Raw genomic sequence first — 17,372 nt, 5'->3', positions numbered from 1 at the left:
GGTAACTCAGAGCAGAGAGAGCAAACAGATTCTTCTGTGAAGGTTCTGGAGACGATGGCAGGCCCTCACAAAGGGGATGCAGCACAAAATACTGTCTCCCTCCCCGGAGCGGCTGGCAAGGGCGTCAGATATTTCAGATACCTCTCACTGTGGGGTCAGAGCACAGGAGCAGCTCAAAAGTTGTCGATGTCACCGCTGGTGGCCCTGAATCATGGTGACCCCACACACAACAGGATTGGGCCATTGTGACCCACAGGGCTTTCACGGGCTGAAATTTTCAGGGGTCTCCTAGTCCAGCTCAGCCAGGCAGCACCCCTGAAATCTGCTCGGCATCCTCGTGGAAAGCTGAGTGAGGCCGTGCCTGAGGCATGTCAGCCAGGAAGCAAACCGGGTATCCTGCAAGGAAGGCGAGAACTACACCACCCAATTATCACTGACCCCTAACTATGATTAGCACAACGCAAGTGTTCACATGAGTGGCTGGGACGGGACGTCAGGTGGCAGACATGAAGTTCACCTACACGTTCTGTGTGAACAAGCAAAGGAAACAAAGGAAAAGGTCTATACTCGAAAATCAGAGCTTCCTAGCAAGAGGCACCTTTTGGATGGGCCAGGTTGGCACAGCGGTTCAGGGGGTGGGCTCTGGAGTCAGCCTGCCTGGGGCTGGGGGAGAATCCCAGTTGTACCATCTCCTATATTAACTTGTTTTGATGATTTTCTCTCTGTGCCTCAGTTTCCTCACCTGCAAAGCAAAGACAGAGGTAGCTGGTTCATACAATAGGGAGGGTATATGGAAAGAGCTACTGGTAAATCTCACTGCCGCCAAGAATGTTCTGACTCATAGGACTCTATAGGACAGGGTAGAACTGCCCCTGTGAGTTTCCGGGACTGTAACTCTTTATGGTAGTAGAAAACCACTGTCTTGCTCCTTCAGAGTGACTGGTGGTTTCAAACTGCTGACCTTGTGGCTAGCCACCCAGTTAGCAGACCAATGTATAACCACTACTCCACCAGAACTCCATGTTTTTAATAACAGTATTAGCATCCCACACTGGGACAAAATACATGATTCTCAGATTATGCAGACTCAGAAAGACAAACGAGACGTAGTAACGAGTACACGAAAATATTCTAAAATTGACTGGAGTGAAGACTGCGCAACTCTTTCTACTATGTTGAAACTATTACATTGTATGTGTGAATTACGTCAAAAACCTGTTGATACTAAATTAAAAAATAAGCACATGTATGTTCAAGAAAAGAAAACTTGCTTTGAAAATGAAGGCAAAGAATGTACAGATGTACTTTATACAATTGATGTATGTATGGATTGTGATAAGAGTTGTATGAGTCCTTAATAAAATGTTAAAAAAAAAAAAAAGAAAGCTATCCTCTAGAGAGCAACACTCTTGTTAACATTTTTAAAAATTAAAAAGACAAAAAATACATAAATGATATGGACAGCAGGAGAGCTGGCAACATTCCCAGCCGAGAGCCATGTCAGCTCTTCATCTGGGTTCCTCCTAAGGCTGCAGTTGCCCCAGTGATAAGGAAGTCACCACCATCACGTGATGCTGATGTGCAGCAACCCCCCCGAGGACAGAGCACGTTCACTGGCAGGGAAACGCACAGCTGTGTCCCAAGGAACAGCTGGCGGGTTTGAATCCTCAACCATGAGGTGAACAACCCAACTCTCAATCCACTGAGCCACAGGACTCCTTAATTAAAAAAAAAAAAAAGACAATGGTATAGCTCCACCACCACTTAGACCCACTGAGCTATTTATACTCACCACCGTTACTGGCACAGAGCTATTCTAAGAATTAGTTGTTTAATAACTGTAAAATGCTGTCTCCAACAAATGTGTGCATAAGCAAATGTGGTGAAGAAAGCTGATGGTGCTCGGCTATCAAAAGAGACAGCATCTGGGATCTTAAAGGGTTGAAGATAAACAAGCGGCCATCTAGATCAGAAGCAACAAAGTCCACCAGCCTGTGTGACCACAAGGTGTCAATGTAAATGAGGGGGAGTGAAGAGTGGAGACCCAAAGCCCATCTGTAGGCAATTGGACATCCCCTTACAGAAGGGTCTTTGGAAGGAGATGATGAAACATACAACTTTCCTCTAGTTCTTAAATGCTTCTTCCCCCACTATCATGATCCCATTCTACCTTACAAATCTGACTAGACCAGAGGATGTACACTGGTACAGATAGGAACTGGAAACACAGGAAATCCAGGACAGATGATCCCTTCAGAACCAGTGGTGAGAGTGGCGATAACCAGGATGGTAGAGGGAGGGTGAGGTAGAAAGGGGTAAACAATTACAAGAATCCACATATATCCTCCTCACTGGGGGACATACAGTAGCAAAGTGAGTGAAGGGAGACGTCGGACAGTGTAAGATATGACAAAATAATAATTTATAAATTATCAAGGGTTCATGAGGGAGGGGAAATGGGGAGGAAGGGGGAAAATGAGGAGCTAATATCAAGGGCTCTAGTAGAAAGCAAATGTTTTGAAAATGATGATGACAACAAATGTACAAATGTGCTCAACATATTGGATGAATGTATGGATTGTGGTAAGAGTTGTACGAGCCCTCAATAAAATGATTAAATTAAATTAATAAAAAATGCTGTCTCCAGCCTAGTAGAGAACAGATGTTAGAGAACTCCATGTCTTTTTCAAAAACTGATAATCTCAAAGTCAGGTGAAAAAAAATGAGAGTCCATTCCCAAGTGAGGCTCACGCACATTTTCGGGTCGGAAGGAAATTGGAGAGGTTTGGAAGGACTTGGTGATTCGGTTCGTTTTCCTTTCAAACCTGGACTGTGGGCTCACCCGATGAGCTGTGCTGTCCTCTACCTTTGATGCCCTGAAAAGCGGCCAGCGCACAGAAACCCCTGAAAGGTTTGCTAAAGAGATTCCGAATGTATACTTTGGAACCCATCCCAAACCAGGAACCACAACTCATTTAAATATTTAAACGCCTAATTTGTGCACCCAGAAGATGGGGTCATGCTATGAGTTTGCTAGAATCTGCAGTAAGCTCCAGACTGGAAAAGCTCATTGCCCACCCCCCCCTTGCGTTGCTTTCATACCAGACAGCTTGGGGTGCAGTCCAGCGGTTCACGGGGTGGTTCTAGTGTGTCCTGCAGGGTCTCCGTGGCTCAGGTCTTTCATTAACATTTGTTTGAGAGCAGAAAACAGTCCAAATGGAATCCAGAGCAAGGAGCCTGGTGTTGGTTTTTCTTCACTTCCAACAAGAGTCATTTAAAATTTCAAAAATATTCCTGGAGTCTCACAACGGGCTGGCGTCTCTTGGGTAACGGAAGATACTGTCCCTATCAAACACCGCACAGCATGTATGTTGTTGGGTGCTGCTGAGTCAGTTCACGCTCAAATCGACCCTCTGTACAAAGGAATGCAACAATGCCCAGTCCTGCACTGTCCTCACAAATGTCATTAGGCTGCAGCCCATGGGGTCAGCTGCTCTCACTAAGGCCTTCCTCTTTTTGCTGCCCTCTATCACACAGGATGTCCTTCTCCAGGGACTGACTCAAATCCCATGAACTGGGCCCTCCTCAAATCCCATGAACTGAACTGTTGCCCTGTTGCTTCTAAGAAGCATTCAGACTGTTCTTGCAAGACAGAGTTGTTTGTTTTCTGTGAGTTCAGGGCTTATTCAAAATTCTCCAACACCATCACCCAAAGGCATCGATTCCTCTTTAGTCGTCCTTGTTCACTGTCCAGGTTTGCATTCAAAGGAGGCAAATGAAAATACTTCGGCTTGGGGGTCAGGTGCACTTTAAGTTCTGAAGCTGACATTTCAGATCTACTACTCATTTATAAAATATATATTTAGAAATACAAGATCTGGATGTAAAAGCATTTTCTTATGTGTGAAATAAAACTTTTTGTTTTGGACTTTTCTTTTTTTTTCCATTAAAAGTCCACACACCCTGTTTTGGACTTTTTTTTGTTTGTTTTGGACTTTTAATGAAGAAAACAGTGGGGTGTTTTATGAAAACGGTTTTTTTTTGGTTTTCAAGTAGATATGATTTACATAAATCGAGATGTACACATATATAATACTTGGTTGAATACCACAAGTAGTAGTTACTCTCCCTGAAAAGTTGTTTTATAAATAGAACTTAATTTCTCTTTTAAAATATTCAGTATAGCTGATATCAAAATACATTCTATAATTCCTACTTTATAAAAGCCATTTTTGTTGGCATATTCCTACACAGCTGAATCATAAGGTACAAGGGGCGATTACCTAGTGTTCATTTCCGTTAAATGTCTGTCCAAGAAAGCGTCCTTTAAAGTCTCAATGACAAGTTCAAAGGGTGGAGCTTTGCTCATATATTCCTTAAAACATACACTCTCGAAATGGCTCTCACAGTGCACCTACTAGGAAAAAGTGCACGCTTCACAAAAACAACAGCAAAACTGTGTTAACAACAAAAAGTGGGGCGCTAAGTCGGACCACACTCATCCCAAATCCATTCCCATTCGTTGCAAAATATCAAACGTATTAAAGTTTAATGTCAAACGTGTATTACCAGGAATATAACTTGTGTTTAATGGATTACGCGCTTTGAAAACGGCGCGGGTCCCCTCTTCCGTTCCCATAATCTTGGTTGATTTACACGCATTAAGTGTCCACCCGAATTATTCCCTCACCAGAGGTTCAGGGCGGGCATCTGATTCCCTTTCTCGCCCTCCCTCCCTAAGGGCTCCATGGGCAGGGAGTGCCCAGGTGGGAAGAGCGGGTACCCCATGGGGCCGGTCGATCCTCTGGCAGGATCCCGGACCCGGGAGAAGCCTCCGAGAAGCCTCCGCCCAGCTTCCGCATCACAAAGGAGACCTGAGACCCTAGGCTGTGATGGTCAAGTGCACCACAGCCCTTCAGCCCTGGGCCTGGAGGCTCTCTGCACCCCGAGACCTTGCAGCCCCCCACACACACCCTCGCGCAGGGGCGCGATCTCCCGGGGCGCGGGGCGGATGGAGGGACGGACAAAGGCGCCGGCGCGGAGCCGCGAGCAGCGGGCGAGGCTGGCGGAGCTGCGGGCCGGCACCGGCGGGGGTGCGGCCGGCGACGGACGCTGGGGCGCCCCATTGGGGCGCGGGCGGAACCGACGGGGCGCGGCGCGGGGCGGGCTGCGCGTAGGCGATCGCGGGCGTCTGAGAGAGCGCGACCCCGGCAGCCTGTGGGGGGACGGAGGGCGGCGGGGTCCGGCGGGCCGCGAGTCGGTTCGCCCCGAGCCGCACTCCTCACCCGGCGGCGGGCACCCGAGCGCCTCCGACTCCCCGCTCACCTCCTCTGGGCCGCGGCGGCCCTCACTGTGCCTCCGTCACCTGCTGCGGCCGGCGCCGTCCGCACTCGCGCCCGGAGCCTCCCGCCAGCCGGCCCGCTCCCGGGCCGCGCCGCCCTCCCACGCCGCCCCGCCGCGTTCACGCTCCGCTGGCACGCAGGCGGCGGCCGGGCGCCGCGGGGCCCAACCCACCAGCCAATCGCGGGCCAGCTGCTCAGGGGCGGAGCCAATGAGCGACGAGCCCCGCCGGCCGGGTGGGAGGCGGACCAGTCGCTGCGGCGGGCGGCGGCCCCGCCCCGCCCCGGCCCTCGCCTCCACCCGCGGGCTTGTCGCAGTGCAGCGTCCCCACCCTCCCAGCGCTCAGTCTCTTAGCAACGAGCTCCGTGGAGCCGGATCCTAAGTGACCAACTGCGAGTCCGGAAGAAAGAGGGGTGTGGAGGAGACAAAAGAACTGGGATAAGGAATGGAGGCGGCGCACCTGCTTAGGGAGGACGGGAACTGGTCCGATCTGCAGGACAGTGAGCGGCCTCTCCCAGGATGCAGCATCTCTTTAAAAATGCCAACAGCTCTGGGTTACACATTCAGTTTTCTGATATTAAGTAGCTGAGCATGTGTGTTATTGTGAGTATTCTACTGGAATCCTAGTGAAGACGTATAAAGCGCATTTTTGTCGGGTACGCGTTTCAAATGTCCGCATGAGACGTGTCTATATTGGACACCAAAGTTAAATATTAGGATCAGGAAGGACAAACGGAAGTCCCATTCTCAGTGAAGAGCTACTAAGTGAGACCGGATGATGAAATATAGATTAATCAGTGATTCGCATACAGGACGTCAGGTCTGCTCTGAGTGTATCAACTGTGACTTTCTGCCAATGTTGAGCTGTTTGTTCCACAGAGACATTAAAAGCGGTGGGGCCCCTGCGTCCTCCTCCCCTTTCATGCAGGCTGGAACGCAGCTGTGGGGAGCCAACTGTGGGGAGCCAACTTACACCCAGAGGTCAGGAATAACGCAGGAAGGGGACTCAGTAACCAGGACGGGATGTGGGCCCTGGGTTACCTAGTGAAGCCGAATGCCTAAGAAGCCCTAGACAAACTATTACATGGAAGAAAATGCTTTATTACTGTATAGATCCCCCCCCCCCCACACACACTGTAGTAGTTTAAACCCAGTTCCCATACAGTCAACTCTGACATTGGCCAACCCATATGTGTCAGAGTAGAACTTCATAGGGTTTTCAGTGGCTGTTTTTTACTTTTTTAAGCAAGTAGATCCATTCATTTCTCCCTTTTTCTCACCAAGGCTAACACTTTTGTCTTCATAAGCTCATTGGTTCCTGGATTGGTTTGGATGCAGACTATGCTGATTTAAAGGATCCTCAGTGTCACTGTAGTTTAGGCATTTAGCAGCTAACTGCAAGGTTGGTGGTTCAAACCCACAAGCTGCTTGCTCCCGGGAAGAAAGAAGAGGTTGTCTATTCACAGAGAAGGCCCGTTTCAGAAACCCTGCACTTAGGGTGGTTATAATTTGCACTCGACATGATGGCAGTGGATTTGGGTTTGGTAAGTTGCTGGAAAAGTTAATTCGGACTCATAGCAACCTGACTGCACAGATGAGAGCTGCTTCCCTTTCCAAGGCTGTCTTTCGTGGAAGCAGACTGGCACATCTTTCTCGTGCAGAATAAGCTAGTGGGTTTGAACCACCGACCTTTGATTAGCAGCCACGTACTTAACCACTATGCCACTAGGCTTCGAAAACCAAACAACCACGAAGGAAGAACTCCCTGGCATGGAATCAATACTGACTCAAAAGTGACCCTGTACATCGTTATAGGGGCAGAAAGCCTCATCTTTCTACTGCCGGGCAGGAACAGCTGGTGGGTTTAAACTCCTGTTATTGGACCAGTGCTTCACCCACAGTGTCACCAGGGCTTGGGAGATCCAAATGCAGTGCTCAAAAGCATATCCCTACTCAAAAATACACAACAGAGGTGGGTGGTCTGGGGTTATCAGGGATGCTGTGCCTTTCTGGACACCCAACCTTCATCTTAAGCCGCTGCAGAGCTCTTACGTCTGTGCCCGGGAAGGGTGGGAGGCATGGCCAGGGGAATGCATACCCAGTACTTTTTTAAAAGTACTTGATTCAAGAGTCGCCCACACCACTTTCACTCACATTCCACTGGCTGCCACTTAACCACAAAGGAGGAGTCTGGGAAATGTCCAGTCTGGAAGACATCGCGCTTGGTAAAGTAGAGGGACAGTGAGAAAGAGAAAGGCCCTTGGGGAGATTGAATGACACAGTGGCTGTAACCACTGGCTACAGCATATTGTGAGAGTGCTAATTAGGGTTTATTGTGCCCACCTGGCCGATAAACACGTGGGGTTAACTGAAGGGTGGAGAGAAAAATGGCTGAGTCTCACCTTTCTACTTCTCTGGTCTCTTGCTCTCTGATGGCTGGACCAGTGTGTAGCTGCCTTAGCTAGTTCTCTGCCTCAGCTGGCAAGGTTTACTTCCTGCAAGACATCGCTGAGGAGAAGCCATGTGGACTTAACCCTGATGTAGCCCTGGGTGCTTGAGAAGCCACGTGGAAGACCCCTGGCAGCGCTGAGATGCTTACACCACCACTGGATACAAAGACTTTCTACCCACTGGCCTGTGATCCTCCTGCATTCGGCGTCATTGTGTGTTTTGTGAGTTTGAGGAGGACTTTGTAGATCGGTGTTGGTCATATGAGCTAAGTTGGACTTATGGTCTTCGGCTGGACAGGATTGGGATGCTTTCTGAATGTACACTTACCCTTTGTATAAAACTCTCTCCTATATATATATGAGTTTCTGTGGATTTGTTTTTCTATTTTACCCATACCAACATAGTAAGGCTGGTGCAGGAGCAGGCAGTGTGTCATGTCGGAACTGACTCCGCAGCACCTAACAACAACAACAACAACATTTGAGCAGCCGCACTGCCGATTCAAACATAGAAGTTCTGCTTTTAAATAAAAAATAGGGCAAGGGGCTATTGGTCAACTCCTTTCTGTACCACAGCCAAATCTCAAGGACTATATGTTCCATTATCAAGTTCATGAGAACACATGCTTTTCAAAACAGTGCAATGTGAAACTAGAAAGGAACCATCGAAACAAAACATGGAAAAATCGTTATGGGTGGAAGACAACACAAAGAAATGTAAATCTTCTTAAAGACCCCAGCCACTGCCACCAAATGTTTCTGGAACACATGACTTGGAATGAAACGTGTTTTTCTTCCCAACAGGCAACATTAAAAAAAAAAGCGTTTTATTAGGGGCTCATACAACTCATCACAGTCCATACATACATCAATTGTGTAAAGCACATTTGTACATTCATTGCCCTCATCGTTCTCAAAACATTTGCTCTCCACCTAAGCCCCTGGCATTAGCTCCTCATTTTTCCCCTCCTCCCAAGGTAACAATTTGTATCAAACGGCAATAGCAAAGGTGACTGCGAATAAGTACAATGTAAGGATCGATAAGCGCATTTCTTTCATCTGCTTTAAGGGCTGTAAGAAATCACACAGGTGTGGGAGACGGTGTTCATTTCCCTTTCCCCAAAGTGTCTCTCACAGTCACTGGGTCCCAGCAGAGGGCTTTCTTTCTTTTTGATTACCAGCAAGTGGGGGGTGGAGTGGGGAAGGCAGGGCTCTTTTGTTTTTGAATCATTTTACTGGGGACTCATACAACTCATCCATCCATCCATCCATCGTGTCAAGCACATCTATACATTCGTTGCCCTCATCCTCGAAACATTTGCTCTCCACTTATCCCCTGGCTCGTTTCTAATACCCACTTACATTGAGGCGGCGAGTGCTCAGTCTGCAAGTCAACCACCGCTCATCCCGGCAGCCCTCAGTAACTGTGCTGGGCTGGTGGGGTGGGGGTGTGGGGGGTTACTGTTGAGTCAGTTCTGACTTCAGGTGACCAGGGCGACCCTGAGTGCTCCACAGGGTTTCCCATAGCTTTGCTCTTCCGAAGGAAGATCAACAAGCCTTTCTTCCGAGGCACCTCTGGACGCTTATCTGCCGAGAAGCTAAATATCAAATCAAGTTTCCATTTCTCCGTTCAGTTCAAGGCAGGTCAGATCTCACAAGTTAGAAGAACATCATCCTTCAGGCAGACAGACAGACGACAGACAGACATCAGCCACAAGTTTGAAGGACTTACGTCACCCTGACTTCTGCCCTGTTGACTCTCACTTGAAGTTTCCCCGTTACCCCATTCAGCAGGCCACCTGCCAGCTCCGGGGTTTTTCTCTTGGCTCCTTCCCTTCTAATCTATTGACTCCCACTGCCCTTTCTGGTGTTTCAGAATTCATTGGAAAAACTCAGAGCTCATGGAAAGTGATTACAAATTACGAGGCCCTTCTAGGGGGATTCTCAGTCCAGTTCTTGCAGGACCCAAAGGAGGATAGTCCCTAGAGCGTCTGTAACCTGCGTTTTTATGCGTTCCCTTAAGCAGTCGTAGGTGATGGGATTCGCTCTCCTTCCTCCCCTGAGGTCAGCCTAGTGGTCTTTCTGATCAGACCTGCCCACATCCATCGCACACACCTTAAGGAATCATTTAGGTAATAAAAACCAAAACTCACTGCCATTGAGTGGATGCCGATTTAGTGACCCTGCAGGACAGGGGAGCGCTTCCCTGAGACGTTCGTTTCTGCGTTTCTGAGCCTGTAGAAAGCCCATCTTTCTCCCTCGGAGTGGCTGGTCGTCTTGAACGGCTGATCTCGCGAATTGCAGCCCAACATGGATGTGTCCACTATGCCAAGAGGCTCCTTTAATTAACGAAGGCATCTCAATGTGCAGCTGAGGAAATCCCATGAATTCAGTTCTCTCTCAGGAACCAAGGTCAGAGGCCAAGTTAACTTGACCTAAAGTAAATCCTTACCCTACTGCCACTTAGGGACTGTGTGCTAAAAATGGAGAGAAATCCCCAATTTCCTAATAGACTGGACACTAGAATTGCCCTCTTCCTAAAGGTCCCTTGTCCTTTAATCCCCGTAAGCAAGTCATCATTAGAGATAGCTCCTGGTGCACAACTGTATCCTGATAACTTGGCTCAAAGTGCGCATCACCTTTCACACGAGCGAATGGGTGGAACAAGAGATTTAAAATTGATGGTGGGGAGGGCATAGAATGCCTGGTGGGGTTTGATCAAGTGCAATGTAGCTGAGAGGGATTACTAGAGCCGAATGAAGGTCGAAAACGATAGTGGGACAGGAGGAAAATAAAAGGAGAGAAAATAACTAGGAGGCAAAAGACATTTATAGAGGCACAAATATAGGCATGTATATATAAATACATTAATATAATTATAGGGATATAGGTCTATGTAGATATATTTATATGTTAAGTATTAAGGTAGCAGACGGATATCGGGTCTCTATTCAAGTCCTCCCTCAATGCAAGAACATTTTGTTCGAATAACCTGACATTCCATGATGTGCACCTTCCCAACAAGATCGCTGAAGTTAAAATGGGTGCATATACAAATGTGGTGAAGGAAGCAGATGGTGTCCAGCTATTAGAAGATATAGTGTCTGAGGTCTTAAAGGCTTGAAGTTAAACAAGTGGCCACCTAGCAAGGAAGCAACAAAGCCCACATGGAAGAAGCACACAGGCCTGTGTGGGTATGAGCTGTCAACAGGATCAGGTATCAGGCATCAGAAGACTGAAAACAATCATGTTGATTCAAATGAGGGGGTTGGAGTGGAGACCCAAAGCCCTTCTGTAGACATTAGAACATCCCCTCACAGAAGGGTCACAAGGAGGTGATGCATTCTGGGACAGCAGCAGCACCAGATGCAGGATGGTGGCCAACAGGAGGTTGATGAAGGAGCTTGCAGAAATCTGCAGATGTGAAATGAAAAACTTCTGTAACATCCAGGTTGATGACGCTAGTTTATTGGCTTGGCAAGGGTGTATTGCTCCTAACATCCCTCCATATGTTAAGGGGGCCTTCAGAATTGAAATCAACTTTCCAGCAGAGTACCCCTTCAGACCACCAAAGATCACCTTTAAAACAAAGACCACCCGAACATAGCTGAGAAGGGGTGGGTCTGCCTGCCCGTAATTAGCACTGAAAACTGGAAGCCAGCCACCCAAACTGACCAAGTCATCCAGTCCCCATAGCACTGGTCAACGACCCCCAGCCTGAACACCCACTCTGGGCCCACCAAAAGCGACCTGTGGACTAAAATCTGCCACGACGATTCCAGTGAGTGTGAGGGGAGACCCCAGCAGTGCATTCAGACCCCCTCCCCGCAAAGCAGGGCTGGCTCTGTGGTTAACTGGCACACGTGCCAACGCCCAGTGTCCTCTTGTGGCAGTAACTAACTTTCTAGTTTTCTAATTAAAAGTGGTCTAGACAACGTGTAAAGAAAGGGTTAAAACGTACCAAGTTCTCCTAAAAAAAAAAAATGGGTCACAAGGAAGGGATGAGCCAGCTAGGGTACAGTATGGCACCCATAAAACACAACTTTCCTCTCATTCTTTAATGCTTCCTCCCCCCACTATCATGACCCCAGTTCTACCTTACAAATCTGGCTAGACCAGAGGATGTACACTGGTACAGATAGGAACTGGATACACAGGGAACCCAGGACAGGTGATCCCTTCAGGGGGAGAAAGGGGGAACCGATCAAAGGGGGCAGGGCTCACAGGGAGGAGGTGGGGCAAACTGCAGGCAAGGGGTGAGACCCTGAAGGTGGGTGCCCACAGCATTAGGATAATGGGCTTTGGGTCCGAAAGCAGAGTGTGGAAGCTGATCTTGGTTTCAAGGCCGTTATGGGAGGTCTAAAGAGATCTAGAATAATCATACCCCTTACTACCCCGCCTCCTCAAAGTCGCAGTCAAGCTTCTGCGGATTGAAAATGATTATAGACCATAAAGACCAGCTCGAGGGTGTAAAGGTCAGACACTATGTGTGAGGCAGCAGAAACAGCAAATGCTTTCACTCTGGGATTGTCATAGACACTGGAATTTTTAGAACCGTAACTTCAAAAGCTTCAGGCACAATGAACTAGCTGCAATGATCAGGCAGATTGAAAAATAAACAGAACTCCTAGATATAATTACTTGAGCTTAGTGACTTATAATGATTGGAATGAAAATAAAACTAAGATTTAAAGAAAGCTCAGTGGATGAGTTAACTAATGAGACTTGGCTGGAGAGTGAAGTAGTGAGGGGAAAATATCCAGACTGCTGCACAGAGATGGAAACTAGGAAAGAGGTGTGTGTGTGTGTGTGTGTGTTGGTGCTGGTGGGAGCAGATTGAAGTCTAAGCTGTTTTTCTTGGGGGGGTGTTAGGGTTAGGTTTAGTGTTAGGGTTAAGCTTAGGCTTAGGGATAGTTTTAGGGTGGTTAGGGTCAGGGTTTTAGTGTTAGGGTTGCTGGGGTAGGGTTAGGGTTAAATTTAGGGTTAGGTTTCGAGTTAGGATAGTTGAAGTGGTTGGATTTGAACCGTTCAGAGAACAGACAGAAGACAGGGCTGTGCATTTTCCAGGACTGAGTAGAGGAATCCACAGATCGGGAAACAACTGCATTACAAACAGAATGAATTACATGAAGTTACCTGAAGACGCGGGTCTAATCATGCTGTCTCAATGACTTGTAGTCTTTTGCCTGGGACTCATTTCCCAAATGAAGCCTATCGTGTTGGCTTTACATGAAGACTCCCTTAGTGTACTGGGTTGTGAACAGATCACAGAAGTTTACAACGAACCAAGGGACACAATCAGGGGCACAGGTGGAGTCTACTCACACACGTATTTTCATCTCAAGTTATTGAGTCTACCGAAAGTTGAGCCAATAAAACCTGACCCCGGCACACGAGTTTGAGTGTTGCGGCAAGCCGTGCAGACTGTAGGTGTCGCTGCTAATTGAAGCTGTGATTTTTCATTGTGCTGATGGCACTCATCCTTGTTCGTGCTAATTTCATAGTGACAGCAATGTTCTCTTTCCAGAACGAAGCCTTTTGGCGTTAATGGGAAGAGAACTGCTATGACTTAACCCCTCATTCTCTCCATTTAAAATGGGTGTCTAAAGTAGTCCAGGCACTGATTCAAGTGCCGCAGATGCGGGAGACAAAGCAAGACACACTACAAAGGGAAGCCAGAAAGAAGGAGAAAGGCGCGCAGAGGGAGAAGGGTGGGCTGTGGTCTGACAGGGAGACTTAAGCAGGATGTGAGGACGTATTTGAAGCACAACCAGAAAGAGGTACAGAAGTGAGCCAACAGGGTGTCTGGGAGAAAAATGTGCCCACAAGACAAGGTAGGTGCAAAAGGTCTCAGGGCGGAAGTATGCCTGGAAGACTCAAGTCACAGCAAGCATGGCTTAACACGAGGTGGACATTTGAAGGCTGAGTTTTCACTGAATCAAACAGGCCACTGAAGGCTTTCGGCCGAGGAGGGCTGAGATGGAACAGGATCAGTGTTCCTGTCCCGACCACAGACTGCGCATGGTGAGACAGGGGAAGCAGCAGACGAGTCTATTACAATAACCCAGGCAAGCAGTGATCATGCCTCTGCGAAGGGCTATGACGGAGCCATTGTGATCTCTGGCTTGCCAGACCGCTCTTCCTAGTTTGTGTTCACCTGGAAGCTCCCCCTGAAACCCGTTCAGCATCATCACAGCTCTTAATACCTCCACTGACACATGAGCCGTGGCCCGACCTGAGGCGTGCTGGATCGGAATGGAGAGCAGGAATCCCATCAGTGAACAGCCTGTGCCTCCGCCATTTCTACAGGGGTGTAAACTGAGAGACAGGTGTAGACTATGGAAAGAAGAAAGGTCATAGGCATTCTTGGGAGGTGGGGAAAGAAATCCCCCCCGCCTCGGAATTGACTTGAGCCATACTGACGGCCGTCTTCAACGTGCTGCCTCTGTTGCCGTATCATTTTTAACCTGACATTGACAATGACTGGGTCAGCTTGGCCTACCTATCTGTGTTCCCTGGCTCACACTGCTCTCACTGCTGAGAGCTGGAGGACGGCCAGCGTGGGATTTCAGCAGGAAAGTCTCATCAGGCAGCTAACGAGTCTCATAGCTGTCACAGCTGCCACAGTGAGGAGACTCTCTGTGGTTGATCTGGTTTCCTGAGATTCCCTCGGTGACTTCCTGAGAAAAGGCTCTTGGGAATTCTCAGTGAGCGTGAAGCCAGAGAATGGGCCAGTGCTTCAATACAAGTTACCTTCTTCTGAGACACCTCATCAGACAGCGGCACAGCACCGATTCTGAACACCCAGGGTTCCTCAGGCTACCTTTAAAAACATGTAATTACATTCCATACTCATTTATGGGTACACATATTTATAGCTTCAGAATCCTGCCTTATAGGGTCTCCTTCTAAGATATAGTACAACTGGTAACTTACATGCACTGTGAAACCCAAACATTCATGACACCCACTTCATTGTGATGGTCTGGAACCAAACTCACAGTATTTGCAGAATACGACTGGAATTTCTCACGTGAAGACTCAGGTGAAGCAGATTTAAACAGTTAATCTTTAATGTTACCCATGTGGAAAGAAAAGACAATTAGACTGAAATCTTATCATCTAAATGGTGGTGTCTCGGTACAATCTAGGTTCTACAAAACCTAGACTGTGGTCTTACTTTGATTTAACTCCCCTTCTATGTAAAATTTACATAGTGTAAATCTAATAGTTTTCTTTAAATCATAAATGAAAGACGTTAGTGTGCAGTAAATATGCACGATGATCTGAAGAAAAACACAGACTTGTTCTATTAATTTGAATCCTGTAAAATAGTTAATATCTAAAAAAAGTTAACAAGGTTTAACTTATTTTTATTTGTTTGGAAAAGTTAGGTGACAATCTATTAAAAGAAATTTAACTGCATTCAAGTTGTTCCTTTTTCCATTAGTGTACGCACAAGGTAAAGAAAGGACAGAGCTGGATTTAATATATGACAATATTGATAGACTAAATCAAGTATCTATCTATGTTGAAATGGAAACATGTAGAGCTCATGTACCTTCTTCTAAATTGATAAAATACAACCATAAAGAGTAAGGAAGCGACATCTGCTTTATTGTAAGTTAGGATGTGTAATTCTGATTGAACAAGTTTGAGTTTCAGTTAGTGTTTCTGTGAAGTAGCACTCTTAAGTTTCTAAAAAGACAGCATGGGGCCTTGAAGATCTTGTCTCAAAAACACAGTGAAACTGTCATGTTAAGAAATGGCTACTAAATGTCTCTGCTGCTTCTTGCCCTCGATTTTCAAGGGAAGGGTGTTCACACACAGACAGCAGTCAGAGGATGTGTACATTAATTACGTAGACACTGCAAGAAAAGGGGACTTGATTTTGTGATTCCTTCTCTCCTCTCCACATTCGTGTATTAGGAGGCACAGGCACCAGGCCGAGGACTGACCTTTCTAGCCTAAGCAGTGCTTGGCTCAACACTGGGCTCCTACTTCATTTCCAGCAGTCAAGTTAGACGGGTCAACACCAAGTGACTGCTTATCAAAAACCCGTTTAAAGAACAACATTTCAATACATTAAATAGACTCTTAGGACACAAATGGAAAATGACATCCTTCCTCAGCTTGAGGCCTGTTAGAAAAATAAGCTTAAGTGAAATAAACTTAACCATCTTATAATTCTTTTCTCTGTATAGGGTCAATATCTGTCTTTTAAATATGTCATTTATTATAATGTTATTTGAAGAAATGGTTTAAGAAGATTTTAGTGAATTTATTCTTTGTGTGTGTGTGAGAGAGAGAGAGAGAATTTATTCTATGCTGGGTATCTATCTAGTTCCTTCTATGTCTTAGTCTGAACTAGAATTACTTTTTGGTGAACAGAAAAACATATAAACATACGAAGTAATAATCTTTATCAAATAATCCAACGTTTTCAGCATTATCTGTAAACGGCTGCTTGTATACCTCTACTAGGACTGAGTTACCCTGCAGTAGGATCAGCTCGAGTCTAGGGATTGTACACACTTGTGGGGAAAGAGCCAGTGCATGAAGGAGTCCTGGAGGCGCAGCCATTACGTACTGGGCTGGACCTCGAAGGTCAGTGGTTGGAACCCAAGTTACCCTGCATGAGAGACATGTGGCTGGCTATCTGCTTCTGCAAAGAGTCTAGACATGAAAACACAGGGCCACGGTGGTGATTCCAACTCACAGGGGCTCACTCACACGGCTGCCCAAACTACAGTCTTTACAGACTGCACAGCTTCCTCCTGGAGACACTGGGGGGGGTTGGAGTCACCACCCCTTGGATTGAATGCGTATCCACTGCACCATTAGGACATTTTATGTAAAGATGACACCCCTGGATACTCCGTGAAGCATGTCTACTTTCCTATAGAATCAGAATAAATTCAGTGCCAAAGAGTTATTCATGTATTGACATTTAAACTGTTTAAAATCATTACTAAGCAAAAAAAAATTAAATAGCATTACTATATTCTAAGTAGTCATTGGGTATTTTATTTTGTTTAAGTAGTAAAATCTAAATGAACTGTATGACCAACACAAGAAATTTTCAATATTGAAAGAACAGCCTAAGTGTGAAATTTTAAAAGGTAATTACACAAGTGTAGAAAGAAAAGATTAAAATGTATGAGTCAAAACTGATTAAGTCATCAACTGTAGATTCAAAGAACTGGAGTCTTGGCTGAAGGAATATAAAGTAGACCTTTTATATATTCTGATTTGATTCAGGTTGAAAACTTGTCATATTGAGGGATAAAATGTTCTATGATCCCTTAGAGGAAATAGAAACAATCTGTCAGAAAAGCTGCATTTCAGCCCCTTTACTAGTAGCGGAGCTGGTATCAGGGCTACAGGCTCTATTACATTAGGACTGCCTCCTTCACAATGCTTAAGTGTCCTTTAAAGTTAAAAAACAAACAAATAAGAAAACAGTAATAAAAGGTGATAGTACGGTTTAGAGGCAAAACATTTTACTGCCTAATGCAAACCAATTACTGGGATATAAAACAGATAGCAGATTTTACAGTTAGTTTACCGAAAGTTGTAAAA

General features: G+C 46.4%; 1 protein-coding gene across 2 annotated transcripts in view; it reads right to left on the bottom strand.

The window, feature by feature from the left end:
- Positions 1–5,465, bottom strand: part of SANBR (SANT and BTB domain regulator of CSR) — a 56,253-nt gene extending 50,788 nt beyond the window's left edge. For both annotated transcript variants that reach the window (XM_075535211.1, XM_075535210.1), the window contains exon 1: positions 5,326–5,465. The gene's annotated coding sequence lies outside the window, so the exon portion shown is untranslated. The remainder of the gene's footprint in view (positions 1–5,325) is intronic.
- Between the last annotated feature and the right edge of the window lie 11,907 nt (positions 5,466–17,372).

This window comes from Tenrec ecaudatus, chromosome 17 (genome assembly GCF_050624435.1).
Source record: "Tenrec ecaudatus isolate mTenEca1 chromosome 17, mTenEca1.hap1, whole genome shotgun sequence".
NCBI lineage: Eukaryota > Metazoa > Chordata > Mammalia > Afrosoricida > Tenrecidae > Tenrec > Tenrec ecaudatus.
This window is presented reverse-complemented; position numbering and strand designations above follow the sequence as displayed.